Raw genomic sequence first — 19,489 nt, forward strand, 5'->3', positions numbered from 1 at the left:
TCGGCAATAACTAGAAACTGTATTATCAAGGCTGTTTCCAGCACAAATCCAAAGCATAGCCCCATCTTAGTTATTATGAAGAAAAATAACTCTTGTCCAGCCAAAATCAGCACTTCACTTGCAACTGGTGCTAACAAATGCAGCAAGGTTTGCTGTGCAAAGCCTGTGAGAAGGTCAAGAGGGATAGCCACGCTAGTCAAGGCTGAACAAAATGTTTTAATGCAAGCAGAGAGCTTAAAAGGAAAAAAAAAACCAAACACCTTTAAGGTCCATAAATTGTGAAACTGAGGTGAAAAATAGCATGTACAGCTCAGAAGTCACTTCATAGGCAGTAGGATAAAGGCCTTGCTTATGCGCTAAAAGAAATTCAAAACTCGGTTTTGAAGTTGAACAACTTCTAATAGAAGTTAGGAGAAAGCACTGAGGAGGAATGGAAAATAGTGACACTTCCATAGCAAGCAAGGTTCATGCAGTCAGCAGCTAATCTGTTTCTTGCCCAATATTCAGCTTACAGAGACTTAGATAAGTTACTTTCTTCCCTGTGCAGAGAATGTGTCCAACAAAGCAAGTTTTTCAGTACTGAAGTCCATCAAGGGGGAGTGAATCCATCCAGTGTAGGAGTAGGGAGTGTTTGACCGATTTCAACTTAGGGAAAAAAAGGTGTGGGGAGACAATTGCAAAATACACGTTGCAAACCTTGTAAAACTATTATTAGGTGAATTATCAGCTTATCAGTGTCTGATACTGATTTATCCATACAAAACAGAAGTTACTGATACAAGTCATGAATACTGGATCTACTTTTCGGTTTCCTCTGCCAAACGTCTCCCTTCACCTCAAATTTTGTGAAGTTTTGACTCAGAACCAAATCTAGTTTTAACTTTCATATTTCAGGCTTGTGGAAGAAATCTGTTACAGTGGCTTAATAATGTGGGAAAATGCCTTTGTTCCATTTGGTGTTTGCCCCTGCCTTCATGATCAAGAAATGGAGTATTTTAAAAAGATGATAAATTCCTCTCCAGCCCTCTCTTTTACTCTCCCACCAAGATGAATGAGTTCCATATCCCAAACACAAAGATTCGTCATGTGGGAGAGCAAGAGAGAAGCTAAAAGAAAGGCCAGGTGCAACATTAATCCCTTGTCTACTTCTCTCTTTGTTCTTCATAAATAGCCAATACCATGATCCAAAGAGGAGCCCTCCTATCAGCATTATCTCAAGACTCCTCTGAGAACAAACTTTATCTTTCTTGGGTCTTTTTTTTTCTCCTCTTTCCTCTCCTAAACGTCTTTGTATTGTTATGCTTTTATTTTTGCAGGCTTTGAGCAAAGTAGTTCAGGGGCAGTCAGAAGGCAAAATGTCTTCATTTTAAAAGGGCAAAAGTAATGACATTTCACACTGCACAGTGGCTGCACAGATGTGACTTCGCGGTTTGTGTCTCGGCTCTAGCCAGAATTGTGTTGTTACAGTTCTACCCACAAGCTCTTCCCCAAAGCAGGTACTTTGTGGTCCCAGAGGACAAATCACTGACCTGTCTCTTAATGTCTGAAACACAGTCAAAATCATGCCTGCACAGAAAATGAAGGTGTGTTAGGAGTACAGGTAGACGTATTTCCACTAGCTTTTACCTCTCATTCACAGGGAACAGTAAATTCTGTTAAAAAGATGACAGCATGAACTTCAGAGTCAGCTGTACACAGTGCCAAGGATCTAATAGATCAAGTCAATGTTTAGCCATCCAGTAACTTTCAACATTACCCACAGTTGCTAAATTGAAGATGAAGGGCTCACCTAGCTTTGCTAGAACTGGACTTTTATTCAGCTTTGTAAAAATGCAAAGAGTTTTTTGAAGAGAAGGGTAGCCTGTTCTTCCCTACTGTGTTTTATTTGGCATTGAAACATGCAATGAAACATTTATTTGGCCTTATGAAACATGCAATGCTTCTGTGTCATCATTTTGCATCAGTCATTCTCAAGGAATTACAGGGAGCAGGCACAGATGATGTGGCATGGCTTTGCAGTTATCCCCTGGCATACACTTTCAGTCACTGGCATTAGGAAATGAGAGCTCATCACATACAACTAAGCTGCTTTGGAAAAACACTCAGGAAATACGTGGAAGAGATATTAACAAAAGCTTTCCAGCTACCACTCATAGTTGCCAGATGCTGAGTAGCCAGCAGAAGCAAATAATTTTTAGGTGGCTGCTCAGCATGTCTGCTCAGGTCAAGAGTGGATGCCCTTCAGTGAGAGGAGGCATGGCACACTGGGAGGGAGAAGGGTTGTGCTTCTTCCATAGATTGAGCTTCCTTTGCTTTCCTTTCAAGTATATGATAGTTTTTAATGACAGTACTCTAGAAGGCAGATGAGTTAGGGGATCAAATCAAAGAAGAAGTCAGAGATCTGTGAATACACAATTCTCCCATTTCTCATGCTGATTTCTATTCCGTGTTCTATTTTTCTGCTGTTCTCTGTATGTTCCTTCACTATGTACTGTACCAGATTTCAGAGCTCAGCTAACCAAAAAGTGTTCCTCTGTATGGATATGTCCTGGTTTCATCAGGAATGGAGTTAATTTTCCTCTCACTAGCCTGTGTGTTTTGAATTTTGTATGTCAAGAATGTTGATAAAAACACTTGGATGATACAAGTTTTTGTTAATGAGACCAAGGACACTGTCTGGCTTTCCAAGTCTTGTTAAAGTCTTGCTAATGTGCAGATGCAGGAACCTGGGCGAAAGACAGACAGAATAATTGACCCAAACTGGCCAAAGAGAGTAGTCCATGCAGTAAATTACATGCTCAGTATGTATGTGGTGGTTGTCCATGGGAGGGGGCATCCTTGGTATCCTTTGCATCCATTTTCCATCTCGTTTCTTTTTCTCTTGCTTGCTGGCATTGTTCCCTTTACCTTGCTGGCTCGTTTTTGCTCCTTTGCTTGCTGCTCAGTTTCATTTCCGTGATCGCTGCTCAGGACGAGCTGTATTGGTCATTGGGACATTGGGTGGTGAGAAATCGTGCATTGTTCATTTTGTATATATTAATATCCTTATATTCTGTTATTATTGTAGTTTTCCTTTGCTATTTTAGTAAACTGTCTTTATCTCAACCCACAATTTTTCCTTTCTTCCCGATTTCTCTCCCTCATCCCACTGGGTAGGGGGAGGGTGAGCGAGAAACTGTGTGGTAACTTGGGCTAAACCACCACAGGATAGATAACTCAAAAACTCTGGTTAATTTTCCACTGAATCCTGCTCTGATGCTAATATAGAAACAAAGCATATTTTTAAGATGAAATGAGTCCCCCTCAAGTACTGTAAAATCCCTGAAGAGAAAACTTTTCTAAATAGACAAGATAGTGTATGAGAAGCTCCTGTGAGAGGAACCATTTAAAACCCGTTGAGCTCTCATAATGAAAGAATATTCATATAACATTTAAATTATATATTATCAAATGTGCTTCGTATACTAGACACATATTTCTAACACGCAGTGGCCTTAACGTCACTGTGTTCTACACGGACTGTCATTTTCCATTTAAGACCAGTTATGTACAGGAATATCTAGGCCTGTTTTCACTGCCATTTGATGTAGAAACATTATTATTTGTAAAAGTACTTACTCCTATGCCTAGCTTCACATTATACAAAGATGAGAGGAATGCAAGGTTCCTACGGTGAGAAGGAGAACATTTTGTTTTTGGTTACTGACTCAGCTTGAGGTCAGCAGCAGTCCAAAGTTGTCTGCAGATGAACGGAGTTCAATGGTTCACAGGACATAAATCATCGCTCTCAGCAGTCAAGTCCACAAAACCAATCAGTCCTGTTGCTAAGAAGCAACATGAAGAAAGGAGAATCCAGAAGCCTATTCCTGAGTGGGCATGTCCTGTGAAGTCCCTTGTAGGTAGCCCCTGTCCTGAGCAGTACTGGCAGGATGGGGAGGAGGAGCTGCACATTGCTTTTCTTGAGCCTATTCTGTCAATCAAGAGATTTCCATTTCCCAGGCTGTGAGTTTCCTCCTTTTCAGGAGCAGAAGACCTTCAACAAATAAAAGCCTTATTTCAGAGGAATGGGAACTCATTTCTATAGACCTCAGGAAGTCATTTGGATCAGCACAAAGTGAGTGAAAGACGCTATCTTATTTGGTAGAGTTTCACACTCGCTTCTCACACTTTGAAAGGAATCAGGAGATAAAAAATACACAACAACCACCATCCAGTCCCAGTATGTCTGTATGTGATCAGATTGATCAATGTGTATCTTGACCAACTTGGAGGGAAGCTCTCCAAAACAGATTAAGCTCTACTTCAATTAGATGGTAGCTTTCAAGACTGTAACATTTTTCTGTCATTGAACCACAGTCCAGATTTCCTAATGAGAACAATCCAACCTCATGGGCTAGCATCTGGTATGAACCATCAGTCACTACGAAGGAAATGATCAATGAGTACCTTTCTGTAAGGGAGCAGATTTCAAAATTCAGATGTTCCTACACAAGGCTCACATCTGAGTATTTGAAGACCAAAAAAAGAAGGAGAATGAGATGTTTCCACAAATAAGACTATCTCAGCAGTGCTTATGGCACAGAATGAATAGAAAAATAACCCTAGGAAAGCAAGAGGAGATGCTGAGTCACGAAAGACATCTAGTAGCTGCTGGCTGCAGTGTGTGCAGAAAGCATGTAACAGGGGCAGCATTGGAAGAACCAGGCTTGAACACTGAGAGTTTCCACCTGAATGAAATGTTGAGGTGGTGAAGAAGGCAAACAGAATCACACTAGTGTCACGGTTCTTGGGACAGGACCTGTGTCCATGTAACAGCTACCAAATTGCCTGGTGCAGTATTGGGTATAGTGCAGCAAGGATGCTTTGACAGCTGCTGCCAAAATGTGTTGCATTAGGATCACATGCACAGTAGGGAGGGAAAGGGTCTTGAGAGTTCTCTCTTTCCAGGTAGATGATGCAACCAATAAAAAATTTACCACACGAGCTGTTACTACACATAGAACTCTCCTGATTTATTTCCCAAGAAAAACCCTTTGTTTGTTTCTGGTATCAGAGAGGTTGAGAATCTTGTTGGGACAAGCCCTGATGATTAACAACAATCTTTTGCCTTATTCAGAGCCCATATCAGGTTTCTGGGTTTGGGAATTAGAACAGTTCATGAAATCTTATCTCTAGACAAGCATTTACAGGAAATATTCTCCAAGGCTGATGCTCGAAAAACTAAGCAGCATTCTTTTTGATTGAGGATAATTTTTCAAAATAAATGAAAATTCTGCAATATTTATTCCTATTTCCTTCTAATTAAATTAAGAAAAATGCATTTATTTTTAAAAGAAAGCATTTTGTTTTAAATCAAATGACCAAAAGTTAATTCATTTTTCCAATTTGCTTTTTTTAAAATCACAGATGCATCTTTTTATTTCTTTTTTTTTCTTTTTTTTAAGTGCACATTTTTATCCTGAGGAATTCTAATTAAATAACATTAAATTAATTTTAAGTAAAAGCTTAGTTATTTCCATGCAGGTTTGTTTCAAAATCAGAAATAGGTATGGAAGTTACTGGTACTATTCAGCAAATTAATTTTTGAGACCTCTAGAGGTCATCTGGTCCAATCTCTCACTCAAAGCAAGGGTCAGTTTACTCAAGACCTTCCCAAGTCACATTGTCAAAATCTCCAAGGATGAAGAAGAGTTCCCAGCCTCTCCAGTATTAAGTTGCATCTCTCAGATACGTTTGCTCCATGAAGTAGCTTGAGTGGGACTCTCCAACTGCATGATATGACTTCCACAGAAGATCAAAGCATAATGGCTGCAAGTAGAACAAAGTTCAGTATATCATGGGTTAGTTGCAGAGAGATGCTGTTGTTGTTACAGGAAACAGGACAGCATACACAATGAGGTCTATCTTCTATTAAAATAATCATCAGGAAATTAGGGTAGTTAGCCAGGTGTGGAGTGTCATAGTTATTCCGAGTCTGAAACTGTACAGGTATCCCAAATTTGTTGTTTTTCATCTCTTTATTTCTGTGGATGAGAAGCCAATCAGAATGACTTTTAAAAAAACTTAAACCTTCAGTGAGTTTTCCTGCATTGCAAACTCTCATAAACTCTTCCTTAGGAAACCTGATCTTGATCAACTTGATCAAAAAGCAATTGAGCAACCTGATCTGGTTGCAGATGTCCCTGCTCCTTGCAGGGGAGTTGGACTAGATGACCTTTGAAGGTCCCTTCCAACCCAAACTGTTCTGTGATTCTAAAGCAGAAATGAATGTCCTCATAAATGACAACAGTGCCCTATCTTACCAAATCCCCATTCAACTTACTCGTAGAATTATTAGTAAATTATTCTTACAGCTTTTATACAGATCATCACTGAAGTAAGATCTGAATCAGATTCTAGAGGTATCTATCTCTCTTAACTATGGACAGAGGTTCTGGTGAGTGGGCAGCCTTGATTATTTGCGCAAATATGGTTAAGAGGAATAAAAATCAATGCGTATGTCTTTTAGGAAACATATGCCCCATATTTGCATCCGACTGTTAAACAGAAACTGTCAGTTTGCCATTGTTTTCCTTCTTTTCAGCTGAAGGAGCCAAGCAGCCATAACTACAACACTGTAACAGGAAAAAACAAGAACATTTAAATCTTTGCTCTCGTTGCGCATTTCCTGTTCATTTTGGTGTGCTCATTTCCACACTACTACCAAAAATTTCTCAAAGCTTCCAACAACATTATCAAAAAGCAAGGTACACCCAAGGTTGGAAAATGCCAAGATAGACTCAACTCTATTTCGTAAGTCTCTAAAAATAAAGCCCATTACTCCCCATATACTAATATTGCACAATGACCCCATGATAAACAGCAACATATCCAAATTCTGATTATTTCTCCTGTAATCTACTGCTAACTCTTCTTTTTCTGGGATCTCCAAATTCAAACCTTTAATATATTCCACTTACTGATATTATAATACTACAGATCTAGGAGTCCTTGACAATCTTCTTCCCTTGATCTCTCTAGATCCTTCACCTGACTTCTTTTCATTACATATGTCTTTCTGCTTATCTTCATGGTCCTCCTCATGTCCCCTGCTTTTGATCACTCTGTTATGTCTCCTTCCCAGCCACATATCCCAACAAACTACTTTGTTCAGCTTTTCCCCATACTTTTGTCCTGTGCTTTTTCCTTCTCTGCCCATAATTGCTCTTAATACTCCTTCCTAATGGGCGCACTGTCATTCACTCTTGAACACACATTTCTCCCAAGAAGTCTACAAACCATAGCTCTTCCCCTAGAAAACTGCTGAGTAATCAAGCAAGGTAAAGTTAGAGAGAACAGATGTTCTTGGGGGTGAGGCAGGGATCAGCAGGGCACGTAAATGAGCAGAAGCAGTTAGTGTTCAATTATTTCCTTTCTTTGAGTATTATGTATCTGTTATCAGGTTTCTGAATCAATAATTGCTAGACTGTCCATAAAATGCCTTATTAATAATAGTAAAAATAATCCTAGTCATCATTCATCAAGGCCAGGTTGGATGAGGCTCTCAGCAACCTGATCTGTTTGGAGATGTCCCTGCTCCTTGCATGGGGGTTGGACTAGATGACCTTTGAAGGTCGCTTCCAACCCTAACCATTCTATGATTCTATGATCCCTTTCCATTTAATTGCAAATATCAGTCTTACAATTTTCACCTGAAGAAAGTTTTAGGGAGATTTTTCCAGACTGAAAACAGGCAGCAGTGTCCAATGCAGCAAAAATCTAATGCTTTGCCACTCCTTTCTTCCTGTTCCTGGAGCAGTCATCCTGCAAAGCATCTAATCCTAACAGTCTGATGCAAGGAGAGCCACCATTTTAATTGGCTGGAAAGTATGTTCTGATTCTCAAGTCTTTGAATTCCAGCTTTTACAAACAAAGTAGTCTTAGCAGGATCCCATTGGTCATTTCTGCATTGTTTTATTTGAAAGACTTATTCATCTGACAATGAATTATAACATGTGTTAGTAATTAGCTGCGGAACTCTCATCAAATGCTAAATAAACTCCTTCTGATCAAAATCATATTAGGTAAATAAATACCAAGTAATTTATAAACCAAGGCTACTGTGGGAGTTTGTTGTATGAAGAAAACTTAACAAAAGTACTACGTCCTCAAGAGCTTATCCGAAGAATGGAAAAGCAGCAGAGGCAGAAAGGCAGCAATAACAGCAGCGTTAGCATGCTCTTAAAAAGAAACATAAATTAAAATAAAAGAGGACTGAGGAACTAGCTGGAGGATGGGATGGGAGAAGGAGGTTGAATCATTCAAGGCTTCTGGGCCTGGAGGTCTCAACCCTCTTTAAATGCACTGAGAAATAGTAGGGTAGATTTTCATTTAGTGCAAAAAATGCAGCTCCGCTGAACTTGTTTCCTGCAATAGGATAGTATTGATTTACACCAGATGAGAACCTGTCCTGCTCATTAAACACTCATGTTTGGTACTAGCAGGCTGTTTGCTAGCTTTACAGCCAGACATTAAAGAACATCACTTGCCCTTTTAATCCAGAGTTTGAAATAAAATCATCCAAATCCATTTGATCTTTAATTTTCTTCACACTCCCTGCAGGAAATTTTAGGTGGGGACCTTTTGCAGAAAGATGACAAATCATTTGGTTCTCCTATGTTTTGATAAGTAGAAAATCAAGTATGAAACTTAGAGGAGCAAATTTTCTCAGCTAGACTCAAAATCTGCTGGACCATGATAAATCCCCAATTATCCCTTTGGGGATTCATAAATCTTTGGTTAATTTGAGCAAAGATCCCCTCCAGGGGGGATAAAACTCATAACAGAATTGACAAAACCAGTGGAAAATGTCTTTTCCAGTGAGATTCACACAAATCCTGACTCAAGAGGAATGAAGACACAACTGAGGGCTCAAGGAAAGCAGTTCTCTTGAGGTGTCTCAGAAACTGGAAGCTGGAGTAATCATCTTAGTCTTCAAACAGGTAGCGTTTAACTGAACCACCCATGCCCTGTTTTTCAGAAATAGTGTATGCAATGGTAGCTATAAGCCATAGTTATTGAACACAGTTCAGGATGACATCCACATTTCTCTGTGCCTTACTTCTGTTGCCATTTGGAAGAATGTAAGTAGAGCCCTCCTGAAGCAGAAAAACTCACTGTCCAAAAGCTCTTCTCTAATTTGAATGTGGTAAAAATGAATATGCACAAATGAAAAAAAAAACTGATGAGTAGCAGGTAATAAAAAGGTTTTTCAGTGAAATATTTCTCTTATTACACAAAGGTCTCACATTGTCCATGTGAAAATGAATGGCCATACTTTCAATATAAGGATATTTTCTCTTTGGAGAGTGCTATTTAGAAGACTTCATCTCCATTCTGAAGCAAGGTCCCTAGCTCTGAATCAAATAAAATAGTGCCAGATTTGTTGCTGTGATGACGGGTTGGTCATCCAACAACAGCACAAGACAAAGAAGCTCAGTAGCCTGAATGGTAGTCTCCTAATTCCTCTACTTCTGAGCGTTAGGGAGGAGGATCTTTGTAATTTTTAGCAAAATAAAATAACATTCCTTTAAGATGCAGAGGTGAAGAACTCACTCCATGTCAGGGCCAGATAAACTTGGCAGCTGTAATGCACTGTGCCCTTTGATACATCTGTGATCTTCACCAGGATAATCAACACAAAAACATGCCCAAAATCTTGATATTTGGCAATGTGATGATTTTATTTGGTAATAAATCAGTCAGTGCATATAAATGGATTTTCTGAGTATCTTCAGGATTCAAGAATAAAATACAAATTCTTTGAATTATATCTTCAAAACAAGCAGACAAAAAAATTTTTTTTGCCAATCTTCTTTCAAAGTACAACTATAGGCTGTCAGCATGCTATACCTTTCCTCTTATTGGAATACGATACCGAAAGCTACAAAGCACTTCAAAACAATATTGTGTTTAAAACCAAAGTCTCAGGAAAGAAAGGACATACTCAGATTTAATATAGCCAAAACATTTTTGACACCACTTCATTTTTCCCTGTCATGCTGCCTGCATGCCAATAGTCTTACACTGCAAACTGTGTCTGCTCTGAATGAGTCTCTAGAACAGCTCTCAGAGCTCTTGGGATGGTCAGTCAGGAACCTGTTGCTGCTAGGTCACTAATTAAACACCAGCCTCATGATAATAATGGCTAATATTTTTTACCTACTGTTTTAATATCAAGTGCAAAATAGGGCAGTGGTTTCAGTCCTGCTTCCAGAAGCCAGCAGCCACAAAACAGAATGCACTTGCATAGTTCTGGCCAGGGAGGTTGTTTGCTCTATTGAAAGCCTCCAAAGAAAGAAGGATGGAACGGACTTGACAAAGAAAATCCCTTGTCAGACATGAGTGTGGTTGTGGTGTTTCCTAATCATGACTGTAAGATGCTGGCATAGGGGCATGGGTGAACTTCATGACTATTCATAGGCCTATGCAGGTTTCCCATGCAGTGTAATGTCAGGGCAAGAAATTGCATTCTAGCTTCCTTATACCAAGGCCCAGGAAAATCAGGATTTTCTTCTACTGTCCTATGAAGGGACTTATGACCTAAGCTCCCCCTCTCCCACCCCATTACCCAGCAGCAATGTGTGTATAGTTCAGTTCTTCAGGGATATCCCCCCTCATCTCCTGTCTAAAATTCCCCTTCTACACCTTCATCTCAACCCCATCCCTTCCTCCTTGGGGAAGCAAGAGGTTTGCCTCCATTAGGAGAAGCCCTGAGTTGTCTGCAGGAGTCCTGATCTGCTCATGCCCCAGTTAAACAGAGATCTCACTCATGCCGCGCTGTGAACCTCTCTCACCACGCGACTACGGCCAAGTCCTGTTGACTGTGGGGCAGCACTGCCTGATGTCTGGCTGTAGGATGTCCTCTGTCAGTCCCTTTGCAAAGTTCTCACTGCAAGAGTTCATAAAGTAATTTTTGTAAAATGATAGCTTTTCAGTGCCAAATGTAACATTACATCCCGTGTCTACATACAACTGTAAAGGAAACACCTGACCATGACTGTAAATTTATTTATAAATTCAATTTTAAATCCCTTTGGCATTTCTTCTGGGTTGATTTTTTTTTTTTAAATAAAGATTAAATTGCTAGAAAGTTTGCTTCTGAAGACTTGACCTTGAAGCAAAATTCAAGCCCTTACATGTCTAGACTGTGCAGTGGAATTAGCTCCTTTCTCTGCAACCTGCTAACTCCAGCATTTCTCAGAGGACTGCAGTAGAAGATAAAGGCATCTGGTGACAAGGAGTAGTCAGAGAATGTGTACACATAGGATATTTTCTCTCTGGCGGATTTCAGATTTTTTTGTAAATTTATTTGATGAAAATATGGAAATGTCAATCTTCCAAAGCAGCGTTGGCTTTCCAGGACTCTGGGCCTCTTAAGAGATAAGGGCACTCAAGATCTGGTTAGGAAATGTCCATTAAAAAAAAAAACAAAAGCTACACCTTGCAAAAACTTGCCTGCATCAAAACTCCCACTTATGTAAAAGAAGAGAAAGAACAGGAGGTTTTTTTCAATGTTACCACTGTTAAATACATCTCATAAGCATTTCATAAAAGAAATCCACTTGACTATATAACAGCTGTAGAAATTGACTTTCCAGGCACGCATCAAGGCGCACTGAAAGCCGTGCTCACCATTCCTGCCCGGTCACATGGAAGCTGGCTGCTCCTGCGGTCACACACGTGAGGCACGAGCACTTGGCTGCAGCCTGTGGAAAGCTGACCCGTTACATGTGAAGGTGACTCTTCCCCAACACCAGATTTCCCTCTGGCTTTCCCTTGTTCCTGCTAATATCAATCCTACTGTTATGGACTTCTTAAAATATTTAAATTTATTTATCATGGCTATATTGAACTAAATAACCAATTCCAAACCCATCTCAGCACTAACATGAAGGCGTTTTTTGAAAGAAAAAGGCTCAGAGGAGCCAGGGTGTCTGGAACAGCTGCTTTACTGCCCAGGGAGCTTTATAGCATTAATCCTCACAGGCTGCTTCATTAATTAATAATCTGTAAGCATTTAATTGGTACCACTGGATATTCAGAACATAAAAATGTGAGTCTAAGGAAGGAGGGAGCAGGGGAAAAGCTGTTTCAGGAATGTTTTTTCTGCAACTGTTCATAAAACTTGTAACCTGCCATTTTATCCATAGAGCTCGCCCTTCCATGCAACATCCAGAGCGCTCCCGTGGGATACAGATGTCTCATGCTTACTTCAACAGATGTTGTTTGTGTTCTTGAAGCTGTGGAGCCTGAAACAACATAATCAAATCCACCCTTGGGCCTCTTCCAGAGGCCACAGGGGGCAATAGAAAAGCTCCCATTGACTTTGGACCCAACCCTCCCTTAGCCCACAGTCAGCATAGGGGATCAAAAGCCTGCGTAAGGGCTGGAGGATCTGCTCCAGAGAAGTATTTTGGCTCCAGAAAAAAGCCTGTACTAGCTAAAGGCCATGGCAGTGCTCTTGAGAAGTCTTTATATCACCTAAGTGTAAAATCAGCCTTGTCATGGACTGTTTCCAAAGCTTCAAGGGAGAAGGGTGAGCCCCATTGGGCACAAGGACATCCCTTCCTATGCTTCCTCTTGCTAAATATGTGCATGATCTAAAAGAAGGCATGTACCTTCCCATCTGAAAAATAAAAGTGATTGTCACAAATTAGGGCTACCATGAGAATGACTGGAAAGCCTTTAGGTAAACTCATGTCTTTGGGTAAGTGTATAAAATGTTCATTGTTTCAAAATCCTTCATTAAATTACTGCTTTGCTTCCCCTGTGAAAGAAACAATGCTTCTGCATTGACGCAAACTCACAAAGGACAGAGCATAGGAGTATGAGTGAAGCCGCACCTCCCCGGTGGGACTGGTGGATGCTTCTGGTGCGGGAACTGAGGGCTGTCTCTCAGAGATGCAGGCTTGCCAGTGCTGAGCTGTCACCAGGCCAGTCTGGCAGTTGCTGTTATGCCCCATGCAAGACCAGTCAGACTTCTGATACCGGTATTTAAAGTGGTGGAAAGGACAATGCCTGCTGTCTGAGATCTCTTCTCAGCTCCTTGCCTCAGAAGTCCCACTGCACACAGCAGGGACCGGTCTTCTTCTCGCCTCCCAAGTCTCCAGGAAGACCCAAGAGGACTCAAAGCTTTACCCTGCACCTGTGGAAGTTTGTTGAATTCAAGACTTTTTAAACAACATGCTACAGTTTCAAAGACAAGATGTGTTTTGGTTAAAGTGCTTTAACAGAAGGTTTCCAACTAGCTCTAATTATGACGAGACCTTCCAAAACTCATCAGACCCCAGTTTCTTGAGCTGTTCTGCTAATCTGTCTCACAGCCTCTCCTTCAAACTTCTGCTGGGCCATAGCATCACTAACACTGATCCCCTTTTCCTCTGCTGCTCTAATTTCAAATCTTCTCTGCAGTTTCCTTCTTTCCCTGTGGCCAGTATGAAACCAAATTTAGTCTGTGTCCTCAAATTATTCAGGTTGTTCCTTTTTTCCTGTACTGCCTCAAGGTCTGTAACCATGCTAAGCTGCTGTGACCACTGATGGCTATGATTAGCATGTTTCTATCCACAAATAGTATTTATCAGTAAGTTCAATATAATAATGTGTATATAAGAAAAACCATGGCAAAATCAGGAAAGATTAAGAAATATGGCACCCTTTGAGCACACATTACCTCATTCTGGAGTTAGGCCTTTGGCAGTTGTTATACATGCTTACAGGGGCTTATCACCAGGCACCTAGAGCGTACTCTACCTGGCTTAGCTTAAGAGCAAATATTTATCTCAGCAGCAGTTATTGTTCGTTAAAACGTTCTTGCTAATATACTTGTTTGGTATAACTCAGCAGGTATAAGGCAATGCCTCTGAAATGAGTTGTGTAAATTCCTTAACCACTTCTAGAGAGCATAAAAAGGAATGTATTTATGTCTTGACGTTAACCTTATATTTGCCAAATATTGTCTGCCAACCAGATAGATTATTTATATTTCCTAACACAAACTGTACATGCAACCTCTAAATAACCACATAGCGTGATCAGGATGTTGCCTTATGCACTTAAGGTGGGAATTAGCTGGGAGTTAGCTGAAAGGAGAGCTTGAGCAAACCTTCCCTCCAACTCAACCTTGAATACAATGACCACCTCTCTTGAGAAGAGCACAGCTCCCTCCCTGCATGAGCCTCTGTGCTCAGACATATGGGGACAAATGCCTCATCTGGGAAGCCAAGCATTTTGTGCACACTTGAAGTTTATCATGGCTCACACTTAATGCAGGGAAATGCCAATGCTCTGTATAAAACTCCAAAAGGCTCATCTGAAAAATGAGACCATGAACAGAGGAGTTTAGGGCATGGCAACCTAATTTCCAGAGAATAACTTAGCTGCAAGTGCATGCACTCCATGTGCTAGCATTGAGCAAACCGACAGGATCAGCCGCCCCACCACTTAAAGCTGGCTCTTGTCCTCACCCTGAGGTCCCCGTTTCTGTGCAGAGCCACCCCTCCATGCCTGTTGCTCTGCTCTTGGGCACGCAGGAAGTGGGGGTCCAGCTCTCATCTCAGGCTGCAGGTGATGCAAGATGAAATAGAGATGGTTCACCTAGAAGCTGAACCACTCTGCGGCTGGGAGTGTAAAGCCCTTGGGTGAGAAGGTGAGCAGGGAGTTGACAGCCAGAGTCTCTAGGTCAGAGACCACGAGAAGACTTGGGTAGTCCCCAATCCCAGAGACTGTTAAGTATTTCACATTTAGACGCTCATTAGATTACACCTCCCCCTCAAAAAAAAAAAAAAAAAAGACAAAACTGAAGACCAATTCACAAACCCTACTTTGATTTTGCCTCAAACTACTATTAGGAAACCTATGCAACCACTTTCTATCAGGAGACAATTATAGGCCATAAGACCACCATGTAAATGTATTTAATGGCACTAAAAATATCTTTCAAGCAAGAGAACACCTGATAGGTGTTCACCTGATAAGTAGGCACTAGAGAGGCAAAATAAAATCATGTTTTAAGGATACTGGAGATTTTTTTTAATACATACTCTACTTTTTCAGATAATGCTATTCCTCACAGATCTGTCTCTAACTGCATTTTAGAGCAATTTAACAAGGTTTTCTCTCTGTTAACCTTTGTGTTGCATACTTCACATGCCACCACCTCTCAGCACCTACTTAACAGTGTGGTGACAGGCTGCAAGTGCCAGGGCTTCAGCCTTCAGACCCTTGCTGCTGTCCTAAATGCAAGGGAGGGGTTAATTTAAAAACAGCAAGTGGGCAAGTCAAAAAATACAGCCAATAAAAACCTGTGCAGTTTGTCACTGAGTAAATTTTTTTAAGGAACCTCTTTTCCTTGCCTTATTCATGGCATTTGGTACACTGATAACTCATTTCCAGTAATAGCAGCTGCAGGGACTGTCGCACATGACCGGGTCACACATGCATAGCCTCCCCAGCCTGCCTAATTCCGTGTGTTTATCCTTTCTTCCAGCCTGAATAATTTTTTTTCATTGACCCATTTTTTTTTTTTTTTAAATTCAGAAAGCTCTGCACGCTTTCATTCATCTGAGGACTTACGTCAATCCTTTATCTGTGCTCAGGCTCAGCCCTGCTCTGGGAATACAGCTCTGTATACTCAGCTCTGCTCCTGGGTTTACAGACTAGCCTCGTCCATAAAGGTTTCATTCAGCTGAAAGTCCTTTAAAATAACCAGTTCCTGAATACTGAGGTTGGCTTCTTTGTTTTTTCTAGAGATGGAAAGTTGTGAAGTTGCCAGAAACTTTAATTTCCCAAGACTTCAGAGGTATCTGGATTCTGCTGTCTTCAATGGGAAGGTTTCTGACATAAGGTGTACCTACATTTTGAAGTTGACAACATTACCTGTCTCAGCTGAAGTATTAGCTCAATACATGTATCCTCTAGCCTTGCTAGTCAATGTCACCGACTTTGAAGACTCACCTCTTAGCAGACATAGGAGTTTATAGACACCCCTCATGAAGCTGGAATCCGACTTTTTTAGCTGTTGGTCCTACTCAGTGAGAAAGATGCCACTCCTCCACAAATACAGCATTTCTGAGTTGCCTGCTTTCTTCACTGAACCTGTGGCCCAGTAATTCTCTTCTGACAGTACAAAGTTGATATTCATATTATATATAAGAGAAGCAGTCAAAAGGTAATTTTAAGAGGCAAATATCTGGCAGTCTTAACTAATTGATAATCTATGTTTTATTGCATTGAAGAAAAAATAAGTTCACACTTATCGTAAGTTTCATTCAGTCAGGTCTATCAATAGAAGTATTGAGTTCCATATTGCTGAATTTCCTGAGCTACACACTTCGTGAAAAGAGGAAAGAATCTGTCCTCTGGCTATTATTTGCAACGCTCTTGTACTTGCAATTGAGCCAAAGTCTTGGACAATGTTATCTATCTAACCTAGTATTTTATTTCCTAAAAGATTTGCTACTGGGCCCACCTCTTGTAACAGAGATGTTCAAGAAGTCCCTGGACCAGAGCTCATCTGTCAACAGCTACTGCAGCTCTTTGAGCCTCTATTGTGAGGAATTGTGCTGTTGTCTTTTGAGCATCTCTTAACACCAGCTTTTAAATTGTTAAGTTAGCACTATTAATTACTTTCCTAAGATCTAACTCACCTATATTGTACATCTGGTGCTGTCATTCACCACCCAAAATAGTGTAAAGATTATGAAATATTACTGTTCTGATGGGTAACAAGCCAAGATTAATTCTATTATTCATCCTGTTAAGATGTAGTCCTCTCTATTACAAAAGCCAAATTGATTCAGCTAACAAAACATTCACTTGCCTTAAAATTAATCTGCAGACTTCTGCTGTTCCATATGTTACAGGTGGAAAATACCCCCTTTGGTCTGTGAACTGAAGTGTGAGCTCACAATTTGGTGCAAGAAAGTTTAAATTGGAGGCAAGCTTTTCACTGAAGTGTGGTGTGAAGGGGAATAATTTTCAACACAAAAGTTGATTGCAGATTTTGCAGAGCATTTTTAAACATCACATGCCTCTGAGTATCAAAACAAGGGTATGCCTACACTGCAGTCACTAATGTTGCTTCTCAAAGAGGACATTAGAGAGCTCCATGCTGTCTCATCTGCCCACATCCCAACAGCCACCTAAGCTAGCTAATGCGACTGCCAAGTAGCACAACCCTGGCTGACGAAGCCCTCTGATGAACCAAGCAGTATTGTTGAAGACCAACCACACTAGTGGTACAAAAACTTAATTTTTCCACAAAGCAATTTTTCCTTTTATTTCAGTGCTGTCTGGCTTTTAATGGCTTGTTTTAAGTCACATCGAGTAATTATAATGTCCCTTTAACCTAGCCCCAGATGTTCCCTTGCTTCAGTCCTGTGATACCCACTCACATATCACAACCTCTTCATCCTGAGCCAGCTTCACTTCTTACCCTAGTGCTCAGCAGTCGCTGCCAGCACTATCATTCCCTGATACCAGCGTTGAGACTGCTTAGTGGGTCTAGATGACTACGTAGCACATGTCACCCCTTAATAAAGGACAGAGATGCATGGAAAGACTTCCCTATGCTGGGAGAAAGGATGGCCAAATGTATATATAAATAGTATGGAAGTACATTTCTTCCTTTCATAAATAACAGATAAACTATTACTGTGACCTAAGAAATAGAATTCAGTTTAAGAAACATTTTCATCATAGTTCTTTGCTCTGATCCTCCTGTGTTACAATCCTCCTTGGGAGCCTGCCTTCCTAACAGGGAACTGCAGTGGTATAAGCACTTTATATAAGCACTGTACAGAGGCACCCACTTCTAACTTGCTGTCTGGGCTGCTACAAAGCAGCTTTCATGAAAGTGTTCATTGCAAAGAAAAATCAGAACAGTTTCTGCTCTCTTCTGTTAAAAAGAAGGAGTTTTTAATGTTGGAAAGCAGATAGGTATGCCTAAGGGAAAATCTGTCAATTCCACTGTGTGCAGCCAGCCTTAGGGATATATGAAACCCACAGCAGCCTTGAGAAACAGGGGTAGGAGGGCCACTGTTACCTAGGTTTGCACAAAACGTTGCAGTCATTTCTGCATAAAGGTTTCTCTTTGCATTTCACTTCTAGCTTATTTCTCCATGGTCTGTTTTCTTCTAGACAAATACTGGATAATCCATTGCTTCTCTAGTGTCATACGCAATCATCTCTGGAATTTGAGATTATTATGTTACTTACCGTAATTGCCCATCCCTTTGCTAATGACTACAGTTATCCATGGACAAAAAGCCTTTCATGTACTTACACAGTCTGCTAGGCACAAGGCACTATTAGACAGGATTCAAAGTCCAATTGGTTCTAATTGCACAGACTAGCAATTTCTGTGGCATGTGTCCTCCAAGGATCTTGCTGAGCCTCCCTGTATGCTCATGCAAGGCACGTGAACTCACGAAATAGAATAGCAGATAGTGTCTTGCCACCCATAGAGGACTACCTGCCAAAGAAGGGCACATTCTCTGAACAACAGCATAACCATCCTGACCATTGTTTTTTCCCACCACACTGGCAGCCCCCAGAGCTACCAGGAAATTATGAAAGAACAGTTAGAGCTGAAGAGAGAGTTCTCCCAATAATGAGAGAAAAAAGGCTTGGTCCACATAATTTCAAGTGAGAAGAAATGTATCAAAAAATAGATGCTTTACCAAAATGTGAATCAGATGTTGAGAACTTTGAGAACTCCACAGTCTCTAAGGGCAGAACTGAGTTTCAGTTCCCAACTGCTTTGACTACCACTCTAGCAGTGATCATAAGACTGCAGATAACTTTCCCAAAAACACGTCTACAACATAGTCTTCTACAACAGCACTAAACTTCACACTGTAGGTCCTTTTTGTTAGACTTGGCTACTGCCAGTTTCACCTAAGTTACAATGGGAGCACCACTATTTTACTTACCACTAGGCATGCTGGCTAGACTGATGAATGGATGGCCTTAGTTTACACAAGTCGCATCAGGATATAGTCTACGTATAACTTATTGTGAAGCATGAAAGTAAATAATGTAACTCAGAAGAAGCTTTTCAGGGTCAAAGTCTATATACACTGTGTGGGATGAACAAGTACTTCCCAGCCTGGGTCCATGTACTCTCCTCACTATGTCCTATCTCTATGCTAGAAAGAGACATGGTTGTGACCCCTCTTCCTTTTACCACGGAGTCCCTCTGTGGGGCAGAAGGGAGCCAGAGCATACCCCACCAGGCTACTTGAGATGCAAAATACACCTGTACTGCAAATATAATTGTTAAATGCCTAGGTCTTTTCCTGGGAGCTGCCACATCACTCCAATTTCTCATGAAGTCACCTGGTGTCAGAAAAACTCTGCAGCTCTCAGTCTTCAGCCTTTGCATTAGGAGTCATCAGTCTTCAGCTTTTGGGCAAGGCATAATCCACCAGCACTATTGCAAAATCCCTTC

This window comes from Chlamydotis macqueenii, chromosome 3, assembly GCF_036417535.1.
Source record: "Chlamydotis macqueenii isolate bChlMac1 chromosome 3, bChlMac1.mat, whole genome shotgun sequence".
Classification (NCBI taxonomy): Eukaryota; Metazoa; Chordata; class Aves; order Otidiformes; family Otididae; genus Chlamydotis; species Chlamydotis macqueenii.